The sequence below is a fragment of the Anomalospiza imberbis genome, chromosome 3 (assembly GCF_031753505.1).
Source record: "Anomalospiza imberbis isolate Cuckoo-Finch-1a 21T00152 chromosome 3, ASM3175350v1, whole genome shotgun sequence".
NCBI classification, from domain to species: Eukaryota; Metazoa; Chordata; class Aves; order Passeriformes; family Viduidae; genus Anomalospiza; species Anomalospiza imberbis.
This window is the reverse complement of record NC_089683.1, coordinates 1,954,594-1,965,566: the sequence shown is the minus strand read 5'-3', so window position 1 is coordinate 1,965,566 and position 10,973 is coordinate 1,954,594. Positions and strand designations below refer to the sequence as shown.

Here is a 10,973-nt window from a genome sequence, read left to right as displayed (position 1 = left end):
CCTGGGAGGGATTGTGGGGGGCCCTGGTGGGGATTTTGGGGGCCCTGGGCAGATCTGGGGGGATTTAGGGGGCCCTGGGGGGATTTTGGGGGGCCCTGCGGAGGATTTGGGGTGCACTGGGGGGATTTAGTGGCACGCCCTGTGGGGGATTTGGGGGGCCCTGGGGGGATTTTGGGGGCACTAAGGGTATTTTGGGGGGCTCTGGGGGGTATTTTGGGGGGCCCTGGAGGGATTTTGGGGGCCCTGGTGGGGATTTTGGGGGCCCTGGGCAGATCTGGGGGGGATTTAGGGGGCCCTGGGGGATTTTGGGGTGCACTTGGGGGGATTTTGGCGGGCCTGCGGGGATTTTGGGGGGCCTGGGGGGATTTTGGGGGTCACTGGGGGGGATTTTGGGGGGCCCTGGAGGGATTTGGGGGGCCCTGGGCAGATCTGGGGGGGATTTAGGGGGCCCTGGGGGGATTTTGGGGGGCCCCTGGGGGGGATTTTGGGGGGCCCTGGGGGATTTGAGGAGGATTTTTTGGGGGTCCGGGGGGATTTGGGGAGGATTTCTTGGGGGGATTTGGGGAGGAATTTTGGGAGCATTTGGGAAGGATTTTTGGGGGGCTCCAGGGGGATTTTTGGGGGGGCTCCGGGGGGATTTTTGGGGGGGCTCCGGGGGGATTTGGGGAGGATTTTTTGGGGGGCTCCAGGGGGATTTTTTGGGGTGCTCCAGGGGTATTTGGGGAGGAATTTTGGGAGCATTTGGGAAGGATTTTTGGGGGGGCTCCAGGGGGATTTTTGGGGGGGCTCCGGGGGGATTTGTTGGGGGTTTCCAGGGGGAATTGAGGAGGATTTTTTGGGGGCTCCAGGGGTATTTGGGGAGGATTTTTTGGGAGCATTTGGGAAGGATTTTTTTGGGGGGCTCCTGGGGGATTTTTTGGGGGTCTCCGGGGGATTTGGGGAGGATTTTTGGGGGGTATTTGGGGGATTTTTTGGGGGGCTCCGGGGGGATTTGGGGAGGATTTTTTTGGGAGCATTTGGGAAGGATTTTTTGGGGGGCTCCTGGGGGATTTTTTGGGGGGCTCCTGGGGGACTTTTTTGGGGGTTTCCGGGGGGATTTGAGGAGGATTTTTTTGGGGTTTCCAGGGGAATTTGGAAGGATTTTTTGGGGGGCTCCGGGGGGATTTTTTGGGGGTTTCCGGGGGGGGAATTTGGGAAGGATTTTTTGGGGGGCTCCGGGGGGATTTTTTGAGGGTTTCCCGGGGGAATTTTTTGGGGGGTCCCGCACCCCAAACCCCCCCGGCCGTGTCCCAGGTGCCGCACGGGATCAATTTCCGGGAGAAGAAGCCGAAGCCGTCGCGGAAGAAGCCGGAGGGGCCGGGGGCGGCTCCCGGGGGGGCTCCGGGCGGGACCCCCGAGGAGCCAGGGGGGCCCCGGGGCCGCGTGGCGCGGTTCCGCCCTTCCACGACATCTACGGCTACTCGGGGGTGAGGCACCCCAAAATCCCGCCGGGACCCCCAGTCTGGGGGGTGGGACCCCAAAATCCCGCCGGAACCCCGTATTTTGGGGGGTGGGACCCACAAATTCCACCAGGACCCCGAATCTGGGGGGTGGGATCCAAAAAAGGGCAGGGGACCCCAGTCTGGGGGGTGGCACCCCAAAATCCACCAGGACCCCGAATCCTGGGGGTGGGACCCCAAAAACGGGCAGGGACCCCGAATCTGGGGGTGGGACCCCAGAAACAGGCAGGGACCCCGAATCTGGGGGGGTGGGACCCCAAAATCCCACCGGGACACCAAATCTGGAGGGTGGCACCCCAAAACGGGCAGGGACCCCGAATCTGGGGGGTGGCACCCCAAAAACGGGCAGGGACCCCGAATCTGGGGGGTGGGACCCCAAAAACGGCAGGGACCCCGAATCTGGAGGGTGGGACCCCAAAAACGGGCAGGGACCCCCAATCTGGGGGGTGGCACCCCAAAATCCAGCCGGGACCCCGAATCTGGGGGGTGGCTCCCCAAAAACGGGCAGGGACACCCAATCTAGGGGGAGGCACCCAAAAATGGTCAGAGACACCGAATCTGTGGGGTGGCACCCCAAAAACCCACAGGGACCCCCAATCTGGGGGGTGGGACCCAAAATCCCACCAGGACCGCGAATCTGGGGGGTGGGACCCCAAAAACGGGCAGGGACCCCGAATCTGGGGGGTGAGACCCCCAAAATCCCACCAGGACCGCGAATCTGGGGGGAGGCACCCCAAAACGGGCAGGGACCCGGAATCTGGGGGTGGGACCCCAAAAACGGGCAGGGACCCCAAATCTGGGGGGTGGGACCCCAAAAAACGGGCAGGACCCCGGATCTGGGGGGTGGACCCCAGAAACAGGCAGGGACCCGAATCTGGGGGGTGGGACCCCAAAAACGGGCAGGGACCCCAAATCTGGGGGGTGGCTCCCCAAAAACAGGCAGGGACCCCGAATCCTGGGGGGTGGGACCCCAAAAACGGGCAGGGACCCCGAATCTGGGGGGTGGCACCCCATAAATCCACCAGGACCCCGAATCTGGGGGGTGGCACCCCAAAATCCCGCCAGGACCCCCAACCTGGGGGGTGGGACCCCAAAATCCCACCAGGAACCGGAATCTGGGGGGTGGCACCCCAAAATCCTGCCAGGACCGCGAATCTCGGGGGTGGGACCCCAGAATCCCACCAGGACCCTGAATCTGGGGGGTGGCACCCCAAAAACGGGCAGGGACCCCGAATCTGGGGGGGTAGCACCCCAAAATCCCACCAGGACCCCGAATCTGGGGGGTGGGACCCCAAAATCCCACCAGGACCCCGAATCTGGGGGGTGGCACCCCAAAAACGGGCAGGGACCCCGAATCTGGGGGGTGGACCCCAAAAACGGGCAGGGACCCCGAATCTGGGGGGTGGGACCCCAAAAACGGGCAGGGACCCCCAATCTGGGGGGTGGCACCCCAAAATCCAGCCGGGACCCCGAATCTGGGGGGTGGCTCCCCAAAAACGGGCAGGGACACCCAATCTAGGGGGAGGCACCCCAAAAATGGTCAGAGACACCGAATCTGTGGGGTGGCACCCCAAAAACCCACAGGGACCCCCAATCTGGGGGGTGGGACCCCAAAATCCGGGACCCCAAAATCCCACCAGGACCCCGAATCTGGGGGGTGGCACCCCAAAAACGGGCAGGGATCCCGAATCTGGGGGGTAGCACCCCAAAATCCCGCCGGGACCCCCAGTCTGGGGGATGGGACCCCAGAAACGGGCAGGGACCCCAAATCTGGGGGGTGGGACCCCAAAAACGGGCAGGGACCCCGAATCTGGGGGGTGAGACCCCAAAATCCCGCAGGGACCCCGAATCTGGGGTGTGGGACCCCAGAAACGGGCAGGGACCCCGAATCTGGGGGGTGGGACCCCAAAATCCCACCAGGACCCCGAATCTGGGGGGTGGGATCCCAAAAAATGGCAGGGACCCCCAGTCTGGGGGGTGGGACCCCAAAATCCCGCCGGGACCCCGTATCTGGGGGGTGGGACCCCAAAAACGGGCAGGGACCCCGAATCTGGGGGGTGGCACCCCAAAAACGGGCAGGGATCCCGAATCTGGGGGGTAGCACCCCAAAATCCCGCCGGGACCCCCAGTCTGGGGGATGGGACCCCAGAAACGGGCAGGGACCCCGAATCTGTGGGGTGGCACCCTAAAATCCCTCCGGGACCCCCAATCTGGGGGGTGGCACCCCAAAATCCCACCAGGACCCCGCATCTGGGGGGTGGCTCCCCAAAAATGGGCAGGGACCCCGAATCTGGGGGGTGGGACCCCAAAAACGGGCAGGGACCCCAAATCTGGGGGGTGGGACACCAAAATCCCGCCAGGACCCCGAATCTGGGGGGTGGGACCCCAAAATCCCGCTGGGACCCCCGAATCTGGGGGGTGGCTCCCCAAAATCCCGCAGGGACCCCGAATCTGGGGGGAGGCACCCCAAAAACGGGCAGGGACCCCGAATCTGGGGAGCGGCACCCCAAAAACGGGCAGGGACACCCAATCTAGGGGGAGGCACCCCAAAAGTGGCCAGAGACACCGAATCTGTGGGTGGCACCCCAAAAACCCACAGGGACCCCCAATCTGGGGGGTGGCACCCCAAAAACGGGCAGGGACCCCCAGTCTGGGGGGTGGGACCCCAAAAACGGGCAGGGACCCTGAATCTGGGGGGTGGCACCCCAAAAACCCACAGGGACCCCCAATCTGGGGGGTGGCACCCTAAAAACGGGCAGGGACCCCGAATCTGGGGGCTGGGACCCCAAAATCCCGCTGGGACCCCCAATCTGGGGGGTGGGACCCCAAAACCGGGCAGGGACCCCAAATCTGGGGGGTGGCACCCCAAAAACGGGCAGAGACCCCGAATCTGGGGGGAGGCACCCCAAAAACCCATGGGGACCCTGAATCCATGGGGAGTGGGTCCCCAAAAACCCATAGGGATCCCAAATCTATGGGGGAGGGACCCCAAAACTGCCAGGGGACCCAAATCCATTGGGGGAGGGGTACCCCGAAATGGGCAGGGACCCCAAATCTGGACAAGGACCCCACATCTGGGGGTGGGACTCCAAAACCCACTGGGGACCCCAAATCCATGGGGTGGGACCCCAAATCCATGGGGAGGGACCCCGAATCCGTGGGGAGGGACCCCAAATCCATGGGGAGGGACCCCACATCAGGGAGTGGCACCCCAAAACCCCCCGGGGACCCCAAATCCATGGGGAGGGACCCCAAATCCATGGGGTGGGACCCCAAAACCCACCGGGGACCCCAAATCCATGGGGTGGGACCCCAAATCCATGGGGTGGGACCCCAAAACCCACCGGGGACCCCCAAATCCATGGGGAGGGACCCCAAAACCCACCGGGGACCCCAAATCCATGGGGTGGGACCCCAAATCCATGGGGTGGGACCCCAAAACCCACCGGGGACCCCAAATTCATGGGGAGGGACCCCAAATCCATGAGGAGGGACCCCAAAACCCACTGGGGACCCCAAATCCATGGGGTGGGACCCCAAATCCATGGGGAGGGACCCCAAATCCATGGGGAGGGACCCCAAAACCCACTGGGGACCCCAAATCCATGGGGTGGGACCCCAAATCCATGGGGAGGGACCCCAAAACCCACTGGGGACCCCAAATCCATGGGGTGGGACCCCAAAACCCACCGGGGACCCCAAATCCATGGGGTGGGACCCCAAAACCCACCGGGGACCCCAAATCCATGGGGTGGGACCCCAAAACCCACTGGGGACCCCAAATCCATGGGGAGGGACCCCAAATCCTTGGGGTGGGACCCCAAATCCATGGGGAGGGACTCCAAAACCCACCGGGGACCCCAAATCCATGGGGTGGGACCCCAAAACCCACCGGGGACCCCAAATCCATGGGGAGTGACCCCAAAACCCACTGGGGACCCCAAATCCATGGGGTGGGACCCCAAAACCCACTGGGGACCCCAAATCCATGGGGTGGGACCCCAAAACCCACCGGGGACCCCAAATCCATGGGGTGGGACCCCAAAACCATGGGGAGGGACCCCAAATCCATGGGGTGGGACACCAAAACCCACTGGGGACCCCAAATCCATGGGGTGGGACCCCAAAACCCACTGGGGACCCCAAATCCATGGGGTGGGACCCCAAATCCATGGGGAGGGACCCCAAAACCCACTGGAGACCCCAAATCCTTGGGGTGGGACCCCAAATCCATGGGGAGGGACCCCAAAACCCACTGGGGACCCCAAATCCATGGGGTGGGACTCCAAATCCATGGGGAGGGACCCCAAAACCCACTGGGGACCCCAAATCCATGGGGTGGGACTCCAAATCCATGGGGAGGGACCCCAAAACCCACTGGGGACCCCAAATCCATGGGGAGGGACCCCAAAACCCACTGGGGACCCCAAATCCATGGGGTGGGACCCCAAAACCCACTGGGGACCCCAAATCCATGGGGTGGGACCCCAAAACCCACCGGGGACCCCAAATCCATGGGGTGGGACCCCAAAACCATGGGGAGGGACCCCAAATCCATGGGGTGGGACACCAAAACCCACTGGGGACCCCAAATCCATGGGGTGGGACCCCAAAACCCACTGGGGACCCCAAATCCATGGGGTGGGACCCCAAAACCCATCGGGGACCCCAAATCCATGGGGAGGGACCCCAAATCCATGGGGAGGGACCCCAAAACCCACTGGGGACCCCAAATCCTTGGGGTGGGACCCCAAAACCCACTGGGGACCCCAAATCCATGGGGAGGGACCCCAAAACCCACTGGGGACCCCAAATCCATGGGGTGGGACCCCAAAACCCACTGGGGACCCCAAATCCATGGGGAGGGACCCCAAATCCATGGGGTGGGACCCCAAATCCATGGGGAGGGACCCCAAACCCACTGGGGACCCCAAATCCATGGGGTGGGACCCCAAAACCCACTGGGGACCCCAAATCCATGGGGTGGGACCCCAAATCCATGGGGAGGGACCCCAAAACCCACTGGGGACCCCAAATCCATGGGGTGGGACCCCAAATGTGTCCCCATCCCCAGGTGTCCCCAGGTGTCCCCAGGTGTCCCCCACCTGTCCCAGGTGTTCACCTGCGGCCCCTCCCCGCACTGGGTGCTGCTCAGGGGGTCCCTGTCCCCATTCCCGGGGGTCTCTGGGGGTCCCTGTCCCCATTCTCGGGGGTCCCTCACCTGTCCCCAGGTGTCCCCAGGTGTCCCTCACCTGTCCCAGGTGTTCACCTGCAGCCCATCCCCGCACTGGGTGCTGCTCAGGGGGTCCCTGGGTGTCCCTGTCCCCATTCCCAGGGGTCCCTGGGGGTCCCTGTCCCCATTCCCGGGGGTCTCTGGGTGTCCCTGTCCCCATCCCCAGGTGTCCCCAGGTGTCCCTCACCTGTCGCTCACCTGTGCAGGTGTTCATCTGCGGCCCCTCCCCACACTGGGTGCTGCTCAGGGGGTCCCTGGGGGTCCCTGTCCCCACTCCCGGGGGTCTCTGCATGTCCCTGTCCCCATTCTCGGGGGTCCCTCACCTGTCCCCAGGTGTCCCCAGGTGTCCCTCACCTGTGCAGGTGTTCACCTGCGGCCCCTCCCCGCACTGGGTGCTGCTCAGGGGGTCCCTGGGTGTCCCTGTCCCCATTTTTGGGGGTCCCTCACCTGTGGCTCACCTGTGCAGGTGTTCATCTGTGGCCCCTCCCCACACTGGGCGCTGCTCAGGGGGTCCCTGTCCCCACTCCCGGGGGTCTCTGAGGGTCCCAGTCCCCATTCTCGGGGGTCCCTCACCTGTGGCTCACCTGTGCAGGTGTTCATCTGTGGCCCCTCCCCGCACTGGGTGCTGCTCAGGGGGTCCCTGGGGGTCCCTGTCCCCATTCCTGGGGGTCTCTGGGGGTCCCTGTCCCCATCCCCAGGTGTCCCTCACCTGTCCCCAGGTGTCCCCAGGTGTCCCTCACCTGTGGCTCACCTGTGCAGGAGTTCACCTGTGGCCCCTCCCCGCACTGGGCGCTGCTCAGGGGGTCCCTGGGGGTCCCTGTCCCCACTCCCGGGGGTCTCTGGGGGTCCCTGTCCCCATTTTCGGGTGTCCCCAGGTGTCCCTCACCTGTGGCTCACCTGTGCAGGTGTTCACCTGCGGCCCCTCCCCGCACTGGGTGCTGCTCAGAGAGTCCCTGTCCCCATTCCCGGGGGTCTCTGGGGGTCCCTGTCCCCATTCCCGGGGGTCTCTGGGGGTCCCTGTCCCCATCCCCAGGTGTCCCTCACCTGTCCCCAGGTGTCCCCAGGTGTCCCTCACCTGTGGCTCACCTGTCCCTCACCTGTCCCAGGTGTTCACCTGTGGCCCCTCCCCGCACTGGGTGCTGCTCAGGGGGTCCCTGGGGGTCCCTGTCCCCATTCCCGGGGGTCTCTGGGGATCCCTGTCCCCATTCTCGGGGGTCCCTGGGGGTCCCTGTCCCCACTCCCGGGGGTCTCTGGGTGTCCCTGTCCCCACTCCCGGGGGTCTCTGGGGGTCCCTGTCCCCATCCCCAGGTGTCCCTCACCTGTCCCCAGGTGTCCCCAGGTGTCCCTCACCTGTCCCTCACCTGTGGCTCACCTGTCCCAGGTGTTCACCTGCGGCCCCTCCCCGCACTGGGTGCTGCTCAGGGGGTCCCTGTCCCCACTCCCGGGGGTCCCTGGGGGTCCCTGTCCCCATTCTCGGGGGTCCCTCACCTGTCCCTCACCTGTCCCAGGTGTTCACCTGCGGCCCCTCCCCGCACTGGGTGCTGCTCAGGGGGTCCCTGTCCCCATTCCTGGGGGTCCCTGGGGGTCCCTGTCCCCATTTTCGGGGGTCCCTCACCTGTCCCTCACCTGTGGCTCACCTGTCCCAGGTGTTCACCTGCGGCCCCTCCCCGCACTGGGTGCTGCTCAGGGGGTCCCTGTCCCCATTCCCGGGGGTCCCTGGGGGTCCCTGTCCCCATTCTCGGGGGTCCCTCACCTGTCCCTCACCTGTGGCTCACCTGTGCAGGTGTTCATCTGCGGCCCCTCCCCGCACTGGGTGCTGCTGACGGGCCGGGGGGGCGCTGCGCCTGCACCCCATGGGCATCGACGGCCCCGTGGAGTCCTTCGCACCTTTCCACAACGTCAACTGCCCAAGGGCTTCCTGTACTTCAACCGCCAGGTGGGCACCCCTGGGCACACCTGGGCACACCTGGGCACACCTGGGCACACCTGGGCAGGGTCTGTGCTGCCCCCAGGGCTTCCTGTGCTCCCACCGCCAGGTGGGCACACCTGGGCACACCTGGGCACACCTGGGGAGGGTCGGTGCTGCCCCCGGGGCTTCCTGTACTTCAACCGCCAGGTGGGCACACCTGGGCACACCTGGGCACACCTGGGGAGAGTCGGTGCTGCCCCCAGGGCTCCCTGTGCTTCCATTGCCAGGTGGGCACACCTGGGCACACCTGGGCACACCTGGGCACACCTGGGGAGGGTCGGTGCTGCCCCCAGGGCTTCCTGTACTTCCACCGCCAGGTGGGCACACCTGGGCACACCTGGGCACACCTGGGCACACCTGGGCAGGGTCTGTGCTGCCCCAAGGGCTTCCTGTGCTTCAGCCGCCAGGTGGGCACACCTGGGCACACCTGGGCACACCTGGGCACACCTGGGCAGGGTCGGTGCTGCCCCGAGGGCTTCCTGTGCTCCCACCGCCAGGTGGGCACACCTGGGCACACCTGGGCACACCTGGGCACACCTGGGCAGGGTCTGTGCTGCCCCCAGGGCTTCCTGTACTTCAACCGCCAGGTGGGCACACCTGGGCACACCTGGAGAGGGTCGGTGCTGCCCCAAGGGCTTCCTGTACTTCAAGCGCCAGGTGGGCACACCTGGGCACACCTGGGCACACCTGGGCAGGGTCTGTGCTGCCCCAAGGGCTTCCTGTGCTTCCACCGCCAGGTGGGCACACCTGGGCACACCTGGGCACACCTGGGCACACCTGGGGAGGGTCGGAGCTGCCCCCAGGGCTTCCTGTGCTCCCATTGCCAGGTGGGCACACCTGGGCACACCTGGGCACACCTGGGGAGGGTCGGAGCTGCCCCCAGGGCTTCCTGTGCTCCCACCGCCAGGTGGGCACACCTGGGCACACCTGGGCACACCTGGGCAGGGTCTGTGCTGCCCCCAGGGCTTCCTGTACTTCAACCGCCAGGTGGGCACACCTGGGCACACCTGGGCACACCTGGGGAGGGTCGGTGCTGCCCCCAGGGCTTCCTGTGCTCCGACCGCCAGGTGGGCACACCTGGGCACACCTGGGCACACCTGGGCACACCTGGGCACACCTGGGGAGGGTCTGTGCTGCCCCAAGGGCTTCCTGTGCTTCAGCCGCCAGGTGGGCACACCTGGGCACACCTGGGCACACCTGGGGAGGGTCGGTGCTGCCCCCAGGGCTTCCTGAGCTCCCATTGCCAGGTGGGCACACCTGGGCACACCTGGGCACACCTGGGCACACCTGGGCAGGGTCTGTGCTGCCCAAAGGGATTCCTGTGCTCCGACCGCCAGGTGGGCACACCTGGGCACACCTGGGGAGGGTCTGTGCTGCCCCCAGGGCTCCCTGTGCTTCAACCGCCAGGTGGGCACACCTGGGCACACCTGGGCACACCTGGGCACACCTGGGGAGGGTCGGTGCTGCCCCCAGGGCTTCCTGTGCTCCCACCGCCAGGTGGGCACACCTGGGCACACCTGGGCACACCTGGGGAGCGCCCTGAGCTATTTTGGGGTCATTTTGGGGTGATTTAGGCCGAGTTGACAATCAGGGTTTTTTTGGGGTGCCGGATCAATTTTTGGGGTGAATTTGGGTAATTTTGGGATATTTTGGGGTGTTTTGGGGTCAGGGGGAGCTGAGGATCAGCGTGCTCCCCTGTACCTGTGCTGTGACACACCTGAGCCATTTTGGGGTGTTTTGGGGTCATTTTGGGGTGTTTTAGGCCGATTTAACAATCAGGGTTTTTTTGGGGTGCCGGATCGATTTTTGGGGTGAATTTGGGGTAATTTTGGGATATTTTGGGGTGTTTTGGGGTCAGGCTGAGCTGAGGATCAGCGTGCTCCCCTGTACCTGTGCTGTGACACACCTGAGCCATTTTGGGGTGTTTTGGGGTCATTTTGGGGTGTTTTAGGCCGAGTTGACAATCAGGGTTTTTTTGGGGTGCCGGATCCATTTTTGGGGTGAATTTGGGGTAATTTTGGGATATTTTGGGGTGTTTTGGGGTCAGGGGGAGCTGAGGATCAGCGTGCTCCCCTGTACCTGTGCTGTGACACACCTGAGCCATTTTGGGGTGTTTTGGGGTCATTTTGGGGTGTTTTAGGCCGAGTTGACAATCAGGGTTTTTTTGGGGTGCCGGATCCATTTTTGGGGTGAATTTGGGGTAATTTTGGGATATTTTGGGGTGTTTTGGGGTCAGGCTGAGCTGAGGATCAGCGTGCTCCCCTGTACCTGT

General features: G+C 64.8%; 1 long non-coding RNA gene across 1 annotated transcript; it reads left to right on the top strand.

The window, feature by feature from the left end:
- The first annotated feature begins 1,295 nt into the window (after positions 1 to 1,295).
- LOC137470100 (uncharacterized) lies at positions 1,296 to 10,397 on the top strand. The gene is made up of 3 exons (XR_010996872.1): positions 1,296 to 1,466; positions 8,516 to 8,668; positions 10,371 to 10,397. It is a non-coding gene; the product is annotated as an uncharacterized lncRNA (long non-coding RNA).
- The last annotated feature ends 576 nt before the right edge of the window (positions 10,398 to 10,973 follow it).